We start from the raw sequence: 13472 nt of genomic DNA on the forward strand, positions 1-13472 counted from the left end.
TCCCTAAATGTGGCAGCTTAGTGTTTAGCAGCAGGCTGACCATCCTACAAAAGGCTGAAGAGGCGGTCTACAAAGAAAGAACAAGCCAAAAGCGAGAACTTGATGGGAGAGAATTTGATTTATTCAATGCATTTTGCTGTAATCACCAAATGCCATTCCACACAAGAAAAAGGGTCAATTAAGCTTTTATCAAAAACACCAACATTTTTGGATTTCCAGAGTAGACTGTATATGTGACATGATTGAAATAAAAGCTTTATTATTACACCTATTAGCTAGCCATCATACAATGTGATCATTTAGCATAACACTGCAAATGGATCTGCGGTATGAAAAACATTTATCTCGTATTGCGGACGCCTCACATGCAATACTTTAAAACAAACAGTCAGCAGATTATATTTTATAGTACTTATATAGTCCATTTTACGCAGCCTTTTGTGGTTTAGTCATCATGAAAAGACATCAAATCTGACTTAATTAGAGTTTTACTGTAAAGCTGGTGAAAACAACAATTAAATATCATGTTATTTGGAGCTCCAACCCTTCTATGTTATGTAGCAATTTTAATTGTGTATTTAAATACTTTAATTACAACAAAGTGTGTCAGCTTCAAAAAAAAAAAAAAAGTGTCACCTACTATCCCAATACGTATTTATACTATTATGTAAAACTCAAAAGACTCAATTTGGGAGTAAAGTACACAAATGTACAATGTTATCCACTAGACATCACAACATGCCGTTATTCATGCTTGCATTGTCCTTTAAGCGTCAATTAGCTTGAAACCTCCTTTAGATGATGAATCTCAATGACATCAGCTGGTACAGAAATTAAAGTAAGTACACAAGCCCAGCAGCAGTCAAAGGACAGGTGGTCATTACAGACCAATCTCTTTTGTAATTTCATGACAGTCTGTAGAGGCGTTAGGGCACCAGCATTTCGGCTGCAGGGCCGCAAAGGCCTGATTTCCATCTCTACAGGCCCCCTTAATGTTTGCCCACACACTGATAAAGAGGGTCCCATCTGATGTAAGGCGGCACCAGAGTGGGTACAGATTGGTGGGTGGGTGACAGCCCTCAACATTGTGAGGTCCTGAAAGGATAAAAGGGGTTAAAACACGCAGGAAGGGACAATTACAACCTTCAAACAAAGGCTAGCAGGCTTAGCCGAAACGGTCACATGACTCAAAAGGAAAAAGTTCTGGTTTCCTCCACTGATTTTGAGCTCTAAATACTTTTTTTCTTGGCGAGAGGTTCTTAGAGCATGACCTGATTAAGTATTTAATGTTTACCACTAACAAAAGAGCCAGATTAGCAGAACTGAGGAGTACTTTTCCTGCCTGCTTTCCCCTGAAACCATTTACTTCACTAGCTCTGATGAACAATTCCCTAAATGTAGCACAATAGTTATCATAGCTATGAGAACCTGAATAAAAAACATCCAGTATCCACCGTTTCCTGTTCTGCAGAGGTTTAACAGACTCACACACAGCCTTGTGGGATAGGCCATTTCCTTAGCAAGCCATGAAACACGCGGTTGAATCACAAACACAGACGTGCGGCTCGAAAAGCGACCAATCATCATCAGTCGAGGATTTAAACGAATTCACACCTGAAATCTGGGAACAAATCTATGGTGGTCTAAAAGCCTGAAGAACAATGTAAAAGTGCAACAAATCTTGTGACATTAGTTTTCTAAATGCACTGCAGGATTGTCAATTTCTTTGTAACTTTCTTTATAACTTATCAGCAGCCCACTGACCTTGTTCAAAGATTATGGCAGAATGAAATGAGCGCAATCTAGGAGAAGACATTACAGGGACACTACCCACTTTATGACCAGTTACGCAACACTGATTGAGACAAAACAGACGTTTTGCACATCAAACACCAAGGGCACAAGATGGACTCTTCATTCAAATGAGAATGTTGCAAGTTTTTGAGCTTGACGTGCTTAAGATTATGACCCTTCATGTGTCTGTAAATATCTGCACGAGTTTCAAGATTTATGACATTTCTAAACTGATCAATTTCAACTTGCACAACCACAAAATACAGGCTAGTAGTAACCATAACCCAACAAGGATGAGCGAAGCAGTCATTTTGTCAGAACCCTGACGTGCATTTTGTGAAGTCTGTACTTTCAGACAGACCCTTGATCTGGTCTTCTCCAGATGTGCCAATCAACAGCCTGGTTATCTTCTCTGCTCTCTGTCTCTGATTAAGTTTATTATTGCCTCTGCTCTACTTTCCTCAAGCACTTGGTAACAAAGTTCACAAGTGGAGTCCTAACTCCCTGGTTAATGATAACACTCCTTGGACAGACATGTTTTGTGGGATGCTCTGGCTGGACGGAAACTAGATGAAGGAAGTAGATGAATCCGAATGGTTTTCTGATGACTAACACTGATGAAGATGTTTTGCAATGTGGCAGTTACCGCTCATCCCCGCTTATAATCTCATTGACAGGCACAGACAGGTTGGATTACAGTGCATTCAAACAAACAGTTGTTTTGAGCCACACAGCGAGATCCTACCAGCTATTGCCCAGGAGAAAAGATAAATGCCAATAGGTCGGGTGCACAAATTGTGAGATATGGTTTCAGGTTTGTTCACTTGGTGAGTGAATCTCACAAGAAACTGTCTCAAATTTCAACTCCAAAGCAAAAGAACATTAATTGACAGCGAATTGAAAATTAAGCCTCTTTTGCAGAAGATGCTGAAAACTTGATGGTCCTAAATAGGGCTGGGTGGTATATCGAGTTTGTACGATTTATCGATATATTTTTAATAAGCGATTCGGTATGAGGCAATACCGTTTATATCGAAATACAGTAGCTTGATACAAGCGCAACCCGAGATGCTGCGGGGCAAGTGCATAATCCAGTTTGTCCTAAACATGAGACATGCTTTAAATTAAGGGCTTTAAAATAACTGGTATTTAACTGATATAGTTAACACGTATAGTTTAAAGCGGCTCGCAGAGAGATGTTTCCTGCGCTGTTTGAGATGTGCCGTTTTCATCAGTGCATAACTTACATTTCACAAATATATTCTCCATCTGTAAACGTTAGAAAGTCATGGAAATATTTCCATTTTGCTGTCAGGAGCCTTCATGCATGCGATTCTCCACTAAACTTCACAGACTTCAGTGAATGAGTGCCGCACCGCACCAAACAGACGGAGCACAATAGAATAGGAGCGCAATAATTGTGTCATATGTAGAATTTTAAACATACAAGTAAGTGTATTTTATGATAGCAGTAATGGGGTAATCAAAATATAATGCAACTAATATGTGCTCTTGTGTTTATTTACATTCATTTTTAGTTTAGTGAACTGAACTTCTGCTCTAAAAAGCATCATTTTTGTTTTTTGATTGTAATGTTACAATGTTACATGATTTTAGCCCCTTTTTTGCACATAATGGATAGCATAGCCTACTTTCACTATATTTGTTTTCATTGCCTTTAATATAGCTAAACACTGTTTCATTGGACAAGATTGGGCAGGATGTTAAATAAATAAATAATTAAATTATATATATATATATAAATATGAAGAGTTCATTTGCAAAAACTGATAACTCGGAAATCACGTTTTTTTTTTATTGCGCATTCCAAGTAATATCAATCAAACTGCAGTTGGGTTGTTTTGATTAAGTAATAATAACAAACAAATACAGGTAATTTACAAAATTAAAGTGAATTGAAAGTATGTTTTTTAACATATTAAAAGTTTGTTTTATAGCAAAAGTAGATAACTCCAACAGTCGTGTTTTGGCAAAAGCAGATAACTCCACATTTCATGTTTTAGAGTTTAAAAAAACACTCGTTTAATCTTTGTAATCTCCTCAGATGAAAATGTAGATGCCTGACAAACGTTGTTGTTGTTGTGATCATAAACTGTATGGATGTGATTACACGCAACACACGGAGCTTTTCCCTCATCATTGTAACGCGCTGCTTTTGCAAGCTTCCGTGAAAACGTTTCAGCTTTTATTTTCCTTTTTCGCCCTGAAGAAGATATCACAGGTTCATCAAGTTCGTCGAAATTATCCATCCTCGATCACTTTTAGTCAGCTTTGACGAAACTCCTCTCAGCTAGCATGTCTTTTCAAAGTGAAAGTAGCCTTGTCACCTGACCTAAATACAGTGCGCTGATTCGCTAAAATGGACTTATCGGCTTCTGTTCAAAAGTGTTAATCATAAATCATAAAAGTGGTGTTTATTGGTTTTTGCAAATGAACTCTTCAAATGCAACATTATTTGGTTTTAATCCAACTGTGAGAACGAATCGCGTTGATTTAATGGTGTGTTCAAATCATGTTGGAAAGATCACACTTACGAGTCAAACGAACATGAACATTCACTATATTTGTTTTCATTGCCTTTAATATAGCTAAACACTGTTTCATTGGACAAGATTGGGCAGGATGTTAAATAAATAAATAATTAAATTATATATATATATATAAATATGAAGAGTTCATTTGCAAAAACTGATAACTCGGAAATCACGTTTTTTTTTTATTGCGCATTCCAAGTAATATCAATCAAACTGCAGTTGGGTTGTTTTGATTAAGTAATAAGAACTTGAACTTTAATTTTGTTAATTACCTGTATTTGTTTATTGAAAGTGTTTTTTTTTTTTACATATTAAAAGTTTGTTTTATAGCAAAAGCAGGTAACTCCAACAGTCGTTTTTTGGCAAAAGCAGATTATATATATATTTAATCTAAATAGAAAATGTAATTTCATTAAAGCATTTCAGCCAAAAAATAGGGTATGATTTTTTGGACATATTGCCTAGTCCTAAGACTTTTTTTTCAAAATATGTTGTCTTTATTTTAATTTTTTAATCTGATTTTGGGGTGAAATTCATCCAAGTAGACTGTACCTTTTACATTATTGATTGAACTTCATGGTTTTCCACATATGTTCTGGGTGGGTCACTCAGAAATATCCAAGCGTGTAGGCTTGCTGTGAAGTAGGTGTTGAATGAGGGCAGCGTTTCTGTCTGCTCATTGTGTACACAGCCCGATGGGAAAGGCCAGGTTTCAGGGGAAGAAAGAACCCTGCTCGCTGTCTTTTGTGGCGTCTCCTCAGGGGTGCGTCAGCAGAGTCTTCCCCATTGACTCCTTGTTTCCCAAGGGAGCTAGATGGTATACCATTAACCCCAGACCAGTGAGGCAGACACACCTTTACCTTTTCACCTGACCATTCGAATTCACAGCCCAAAATTGGGCTTGAGCGCCCACTTTGGAGCCCTAGTCCTCTCTAACCCAACCCCCTCCCACATCATTTCAGCCGGCTCCATCACAAAGATGCATTTATTTTGGAAACAGTAGCCAGCATATCAGCATCTCCTATCTTTACTAATGCTGATGTCCCTAAACAGAAGGAGTGTGGCCTGGTGCTATTTCAGAATGGCTGAGCTGTCGTTGAGGAGTGTGATTCTTCTCCTGGTGTGACGACTCTGGGAGAGTGGACCGGGTGTGCCTTTCAGGAAGAGTTCTTCAGCTTAGTAACACTGACACGCATCTTAGTCAGACCGTCCTGACTGGAAAGCGTCTGATGGAAATGTCAGTTTCAAAGTCAAATGTGACCAATCGTTTTGTCTAAACTTGCAGGTGCAATACCAGTTTTATTTCCCTTCCTTGACTTCATTCACTCCCCGTGTCCCCGCCTTCATCCCAAGGCCAGTCCAGTAATCTCATCCTCCCTTCCCCCTACACTCCTAGCAGCTGTGCAAAGGGATGCTCTCAGGTGGAGGCCCGTATGTTTGCACAGGAGGTTGCAAGAAGGTGTGTGTCTGACTTATTTACAAGCCTGAGGTTCAGCAGGACTAGGGGCATGCACTCCAGTCTCTGTGGATACGAGGTGTGTCCTGTGTTTGCAGAACAAACAACAGTACCTTTGCAGCTCATGAGATGGCTGGACATTGTGTGTGTGTGTGTGTGTGTGTGTGTATGGGTGTGGATGCGGATGCGGATGGGTATGGGTATGTGTATGGTTCGGTTTTGAAGAAGAAGACGACTGACTGTGAATTATCTGCTTCTTATCCATCACTGCATAAACAGCTACAGGGAAGCTTGATAACTTAAAGGGTTAGTTCACCCAAAAAAGATGATGTAAGAGTTCAGCGCTGCGCATGCGCCGCTCAAAAGTGACGCACGCAGAAGCGAAGGGGAGAGATCAAAACAAAACAACGGTCACTTATTAGAAGTACAAAACGAGGATTTGTAAAGAAGAATATGTTAAATAAAAAGCGCCCATCCATAAAAAAGTCTCTCACACAGCTGCGGGGGGGTGAACAAAGTCCTCCTGTAGCGAATCGATGCGTTTTTGTAAGAAAAATATTCAAATTCAAAACAATTTTTTATAGAACTCCGACTGGATTCGTCTGAAAGAAGAAAGTCATATACACCTAGGATGACTTGAGGGTGAGTCATTTATGGACTAATTTTCATTTTTGGGTGAACTAACCCTTCAAGTTCAACATGGAGGGACTTCAAATAAGAATCAGGGATGGACTGAAAAAGCACAACTTGCAACACAACACACTTCTATGGCACTGCACTTTAGTGAAAGAAAGTGCAAAACTCACTGCTACGATGCCAGGGTGTTGCTATGAGATTGCTAGTCGCGATACACCAAAATACATTTTGTACTGAAACCAAAATTGAAGTTTTCATTTAGCCAAAAAAGAAAATAAAGTTTGGGTAATTGAGTAATAGGGTAATTTGGATAATTGTAGCATGCACAAAATAGGCAATGACATGGTCAAAATGCATCTTCAGAGAAGCGATAATTAAACATCACTGAGTTTAGCGGTCTAAAACTATTTAGAATTAAACCAAAAATTCCTCTCTTTTTTTTTTTTTGCACAAAATTTAGATGCATCACTAGGTGTTTTGGGTTTCTGCACATGTTACTGTCTGCCAGTAATTCCACATCTCAAGCCACATGATTTAAAGCAGGGGTTTTTAAACCAGGGCTAAATGAGGGCAAAAAAGGGGGAATCAATGAGAGCTAAACATTTTTTTAAGGATTTTGAAGTTCATGTTAACTTAAGATATTGATATAATGTTTAATGCAAACACTAAGAATAAATATTCTTGTCAAGTCTGACATCCCATGTCACAGTTTCTGTGTTGCTATAATTTCTGTAATCCTGTGTTTTTTTGTTTTTGTTTAAACTGCTCATATTTTGCAAAATATTTAATATTTTCAAGATAATATTTTCATAATTTACTTTAGTACAGTGACAATATAAATTAACATTTAATCTGGTAAACAACATATTGACTTGATGATAATCACACTCAATATTTATCTTCCACAGTATAAAGGAGCAACCCAAAAATGACACAATAAAGACCATAAACAGATCTGCTGCGGTCAACACGTCATATTTGCTGAGCTGCATCTCAGGATTACATCTTTTCCCAGCATGCACTGCGGCCGCCAGGTAACATGTCATTAAGGCAGCTCATCCTCGCGCGCTATATTTGTTATCCGTCGAGTGGCAGGGTGGCAGACCAGCGGAGCAGCCGGCCACCTCTCGGGTTTCGATTAGCGCCTGACATAAGACGACCAGATTTGTGCCGTTTACACAAAGGCCTGTCTGCATGTCCTCAAACGTGTCAGATACAGAACCTGCAACGAAGCTACGACAAAATACCATTTTTGGTGTCCCAACTCCAGCTCAAGACGACGATTAGTGCAACTGTATCATTTGCTTCCTCTCTCCCTCACACGTAATCAGACAGAAACTAGTTGTGCGATGCTGCTGGCCTCTTTTTTTCTTTCTGCAACCACTCGCGTCTTGTCTGTTCCACCCTTTCTTCCCTCCCTCCCTCCCTCTTTTCGCTCTCGGCCAGCTCCACTAAGCAACAAGTGCTGCCTGTGAGTACCACCCTCCCCCCTCGTCCCAGCCTCCAGAAGCTATCGCAAATCCTGCGAGCAACTGCCAGCTGACAAAACTGTTTAGTCAGCAAGAGAGAGGCAGGGCAAGCAGGGAGGGAGAGCGAGCTTCAGGCTTGAGAGAGCAAACGAGAGCGGAGACAGAAAACGAGCCGTGCATCAGTTGGCCCACACTAAAAAATAACGCTTTAGATTTAGCCTAAACACTTATCTTGAGGAAACAAGCAGTGAGAGCTCTAAAAAAAAGTAATAAAAATGAGGCCAGTCTGAATCTCAGAGAGGGAAAACAGCCGTGCGACTAACTCGCTATTGTTCGAACACTTCCTTCATCTCTTTCCCCTCCACCTCAGAGAAGAGGCAAGTTTCACGTCCTGTCTTTCCTCTCATCTCCTCTTCTCAGCTTGCTAGAGCTCCATTTTTTCCTTCCCTGCCCTGCCTCCCTCCTGTCCTCTCCTCCATTGTGGCATTCTTTCACATCGGTGATAACCGTAGGGTTAGACTTTGAACTCTTAGCAAATACCAACATTATTTGCTGGTTGGAGCGGCTCGGGGGAGAAGCGGGGAAAGGTGATAAGACGGGCCGCAGTAACAGGGCTTCAGAGGTGTTTGTGAGGCATCGTCAAAAGTCGAAAATATGCATTCAGTGGCCTAATGGCCCATTAGCCTGATCATCAGACTGGTCAACAGGGCAGATGATTGGGTCAGTACTCTGATGAAAGGTCCTCAACAATCCTACAGCTACAGACTTTAAAAGCATGACAATCATTGTAATGAAACGTTTAAACAAAAGCTGTTGAACAATAAAACCAGATTAAAATTACACTTAAAGAACACATTATTATGTGGTTGCCAGAGTCAGTGTTGCCAGATCCAGGATTTTCACACAGAATTGGGCTACTTTCATACCCCCCACCAATTTCCCTACTGGTCCCTAGATATGACTTGGGTCCATTCTTTAATTCAAGTCTATGGGATTTTTATTTTTTTATTGTGAGTTAGATAAACCATTTGAAAAGGTAACATCTCACCTCAACAAGCCATGATTTAATGCATCATACAAAGTACACAAGTTAAATAATTAAGGTTTTGAAAATCCAAAATAGTGATGCTTATATTTACATTTATGAATTTATCAGACACTTTTATCCAAAGCAACCTGCAAATGATTCATATGCTTGCCTTAGCGAATAGATCAGAATTGCTTTGAACTACATCTTTTGCAACTGCTAGTTCTTCAGCAGCTACACGTTTCTGAACCAAACATGTTTTTCATATTTTCACAGCCAAAGATAAGTGCTGCCTGTGTGGGCCATGACAACAATCTCCTGCAATCACAGAGAGGATTGGTTGAATTTTTGAGGTTAAGCCTCCAATCCCATATATGACACATCCAGTCTGTTAACAATAATGAGCCACGGTGAGAAGGAGGTAAAGCAGCATTCATGAAATGTCTACATTATTCTTAATTAAAGTCTATGGGATTTTTATTTTTTTATTGTGAGTTAGATAAACCATTTGAAAAGGTAACATCTCACCTCAACAGGCCATGATTTAATGCATCATACAAAGTACACAAGTTAAATAATTAAGGTTTTGAAAATCCAAAATAGTGATGCTTATATTTACATTTATGAATTTATCAGACACTTTTATCCAAAGCAACCTGCAAATGATTCATATGCTTGCCTTAGCGAATAGATCAGAATTGCTTTGAACTACATCTTTTGCAACTGCTAGTTCTTCAGCAGCTACACGTTTCTGAACCAAACATGTTTTTCATATTTTCACAGCCAAAGATAAGTGCTGCCTGTGTGGGCCATGACAACAATCTCCTGCAATCACAGAGAGGATTGGTTGAATTTTTGAGGTTAAGCCTCCAATCCCATATATGACACATCCAGTCTGTTAACAATAATGAGCCACGGTGAGAAGCAGGTAAAGCAGCATTCATGAAATGTCTACATTATTCTTACTGCATTAACAAACAGTAGGCAGTGAGGGACTTCAACCAGGACAACCACAAATATAGCTGAGGCTAAAGTGTCAGCACCCAACACTATTCTAGTATGGACATCCAGACAGAAGCATGCCTGTGTCACTCTGAAATAAACCACTGGTTTTAATAAAACACCAGTAAATCTGTGTGCTATTTTTTTTTGCAAACCCCTACAACAATTAAACCCACAACTCTGCATCTCTAACTAATTGCTGCCATTCTTGAATGAGTTGGTCAGTTTGAATATCTAGTTCTTTTGTGTGATGTTAATTGTGTGTACTTGTACAACATCATCCTAATATTTATGGATAAATGTCTAATTTGGGGAACCAACAAATACACCTTAGGGCTCATTTTCCTCCATCTCTCACTCAAAGCTGTTCCCCCGCTGTGTTCCTGTCTCCACTATACGCCTTACGGAGAGATGGAATATAATCTTATCTAAAAAAGGCAGGATAAATATAGCCTGGGAGCCAATGGGCCAACCCAGCATGCTCTAGGGCCAAAAGCAGATCCCTCGCCATCAGGATAACACAGGTTGCACATTTTCTAGGTCTCATTTAGACTTCAATAGCATTAGTAACCAATAAGAGCACTAAGCAAAACATCGTGAATGAACGGATGAAAAATGCATAAACCAGGTACAGCTGCCTAACATTAGTGGCTAAAAATGGTATAACAAGATGCAATATTTCAAATGCACCTCATGCAATTGAATCTGGGATCAGTTATTTACAAAGCATTTCAAGTAAGATGGTAATTCGAAGATAGAACATCAAATAAAATGAAACGTAAATCTGAGAAGGTCATTGATGCAAAGCAGAGCTGTAAAGCGTTTATCATTTGGCAGCCACAACCGAGGCGTGCTGTGTAGGTATCTTGGGAATTACTATAATGAATTTAGATAATGTCAATACCCCGGACACTCACTGAGACCCGAGGGAGGGTGATATACTTTTAATTAGCCCTGGAAAATATCCCAAGAGGTACTGGACACCAGATTGGGACAGTATGCATGGGTTTCTATTCACTGAAAAACTTCCCTGACAGTTCAGCATCAATCTCCATTTCCTTTGGGATTTAATTCACTACGAGTCTACAACACTAGACTCTTCACAAACTCCATTAGCGAAGCTCAAAGATCAAATTATGTGCATTTGTGCATAAAATGAAACGTAAATCTGAGAAGGTCACTGATGCAAAGCAGAGCTGTAAAGCGTTTATCATTTGGCAGCCACAACCGAGGCCTGCTGTGTAGGTATCTTGGGAATTACTATAATGAATTTAGATAATGTCAATACCCCGGACACTCACTGAGACCCGAGGGAGGGTGATATACTTTTAATTAGCCCTGGAAAATATCCCAAGAGGTACTGGACACCAGATTGGGACAGTATGCATGGGTTTCTATTCACTGAAAAACTTCCCTGACAGTTCAGCATCAATCTCCATTTCCTTTGGGATTTAATTCACTACGAGTCTACAACACTAGACTCTTCACAAACTCCATTAGCGAAGCTCAAAGATCAAATTATGTGCATTTGTGCATACTTTAGACTCTCTAGAACATGCCTTTAAAAATAAAAAAGATAAAGCATACTTTCCTATTAGCCTTTGCCAAAGAGGAAACAAACAAAACTACATGGAAACATCCTCCTTCTTTAACCACAACATCGTCAAGCTGATCCTTTAAGACTGGCTGCAAGGCCTCTGTATGGTCCTACTGGCTGCCAAACTTTGCCATTACTGATTTGAGGGAAAAGCAGAGAAAATGTGTTAACTGTCATCATTATGTTCCAGCTAAATACATCAGGTTGGGCTTTTATTTTAAGGGATCACATAAGATCTTATATTTAGAGATGGAGAGAGGCATGATGTCCGAGTAGTGATAGTGCATTGCTGCAGCTCGAGACTCTGCTCGTCTCCAGTGTTGAATTTCATAGTGGAATGTGAACTGCTCATCCGGATCCGTCCTCTCCTCCCTTCCTTTAAAAAAAAAAAAGGCAAGGGGAAACTTCTTGATTTGCCACGACCCCATCATCGAATGCGATTGGTCAAGCAGTACTGGGACTGTGTATTATTTGTACCAGTCCACGCCAAACCGGAGTATGGAAGCGGAGCGTGGAATGGGGTTTTGGAAAGTCAAAGGTGTTTCACTGGAGGAGTGCAGAATGGAAAACCTGGAGTGGAGCTGGAGACAAGAGATTACAGAAATCTCTGCTGCCGTTCCAGACAGTCTTTTTGTTTGCGTGTTACTTGGTGACACTCAAAACTTGATGCTTTGGCTTATATTTTGGAACTATTGCTGGCTTCAAGTGCACTTGGGAAACTTGTTCCTCTGAATATTGTGCTTGTTACTAGGGCATGTCACAAATTCAAGATGGAAACATAACCTGGAAGTAGTCTAAACAAACAAAAAAAATAATTATATTGTGAAAAATAAACCTAAATAACTACATTCAAAAATGATGACAAATATTCATTTATACCAACTTATTTATCCATGGATGGTACCACAACTAAATGTGAAGAAACTGTAAAAGTTCAGCGATAAACGCCAATTCGCTTCAAACTTGCTCTCCGCTCACTGATCTCTTTATATATATATATATTATATGATATTATCTATACGTTTCCACAATGTCAAATCAACACACCTCTTTCAACATCACAACTTGGCAACTCGTGTGTCATCTAGAATTCTGAGTTTCCCATTTGTAAATATGACTTCCCTTCACCCAGATAGCACACATACATCTGCAAGATGTCTGGTAAAGATTGCTTCATCTGGAAAGCATCTGCTGTGCACAAACATCTGATGTCAGTTTTACATTCATTCTAAATCATAAACATCTTAAAGACATCTTCTAAACGTCTATTTGACATCTGACGGGAAACGTCCTGTAGACGTATTGCAGATGAGCAAACACTTTAACAAATACGTCTTGCAGATGTAAATGCAGATGTCAAACTGACGTCTCTGTGATGCACGAGTGCTATCAGGGCAGTCATTAGTACGATAATTTCCAAATACACATAAAGGACACATTTGTCCATTCAACAAACATATGCAGTAACTAGCCAATCTTTCTAGAGCGTACTCTGACAGCACACGTACGGAGACGTCAGTTTGACGAATGCATAGGACGTTTCCTATCAGGTGTCAAATAGACGTTTAGAAGATGTCTTTAAGATGTTTATGATTTAGAATGCATGTAAAACTGACATCTTAAAGACGTCTATCAGATGTTTGCACACAGCAGATGCTTTCCAGATGAAGCGATCTTTACCAGACATCTTGCAGACGTACCAGTGCTGTCTGGGTAAGTTACTTGATATTGATCGAGCAATATCACTCACAAATAATGCTGTTGCAGTATTTTATCTATGGTTCCTAGAGGCCTACCCTTGATTAAATACTACACAACAAAGCGTCTTAAAACCATACGGACACCGTGGAGGATGCACAAAATGTAGCGAGTGAATTTGCCACGTTTACCTCCGTCTCTCTTGAAGTTTCTGCCTCACCGAGAGAGAGAGGGGGGG

At 39.6% G+C, this 13472-nt stretch overlaps 1 protein-coding gene across 1 annotated transcript in view; it reads right to left on the reverse strand.

Annotated features, from left to right (window-relative positions):
* The window catches only part of LOC107692757 (ras-responsive element-binding protein 1-like), a 54156-nt gene that overhangs the window by 39529 nt on the left and 1155 nt on the right, over positions 1-13472 (reverse strand). The gene's annotated exons all lie outside the window — the stretch shown is intronic.

Source organism: Sinocyclocheilus anshuiensis, unplaced genomic scaffold, assembly GCF_001515605.1.
Source record: "Sinocyclocheilus anshuiensis isolate Anshui unplaced genomic scaffold, SAMN03320099.WGS_v1.1 scaffold762, whole genome shotgun sequence".
Taxonomy (NCBI): domain Eukaryota; kingdom Metazoa; phylum Chordata; class Actinopteri; order Cypriniformes; family Cyprinidae; genus Sinocyclocheilus; species Sinocyclocheilus anshuiensis.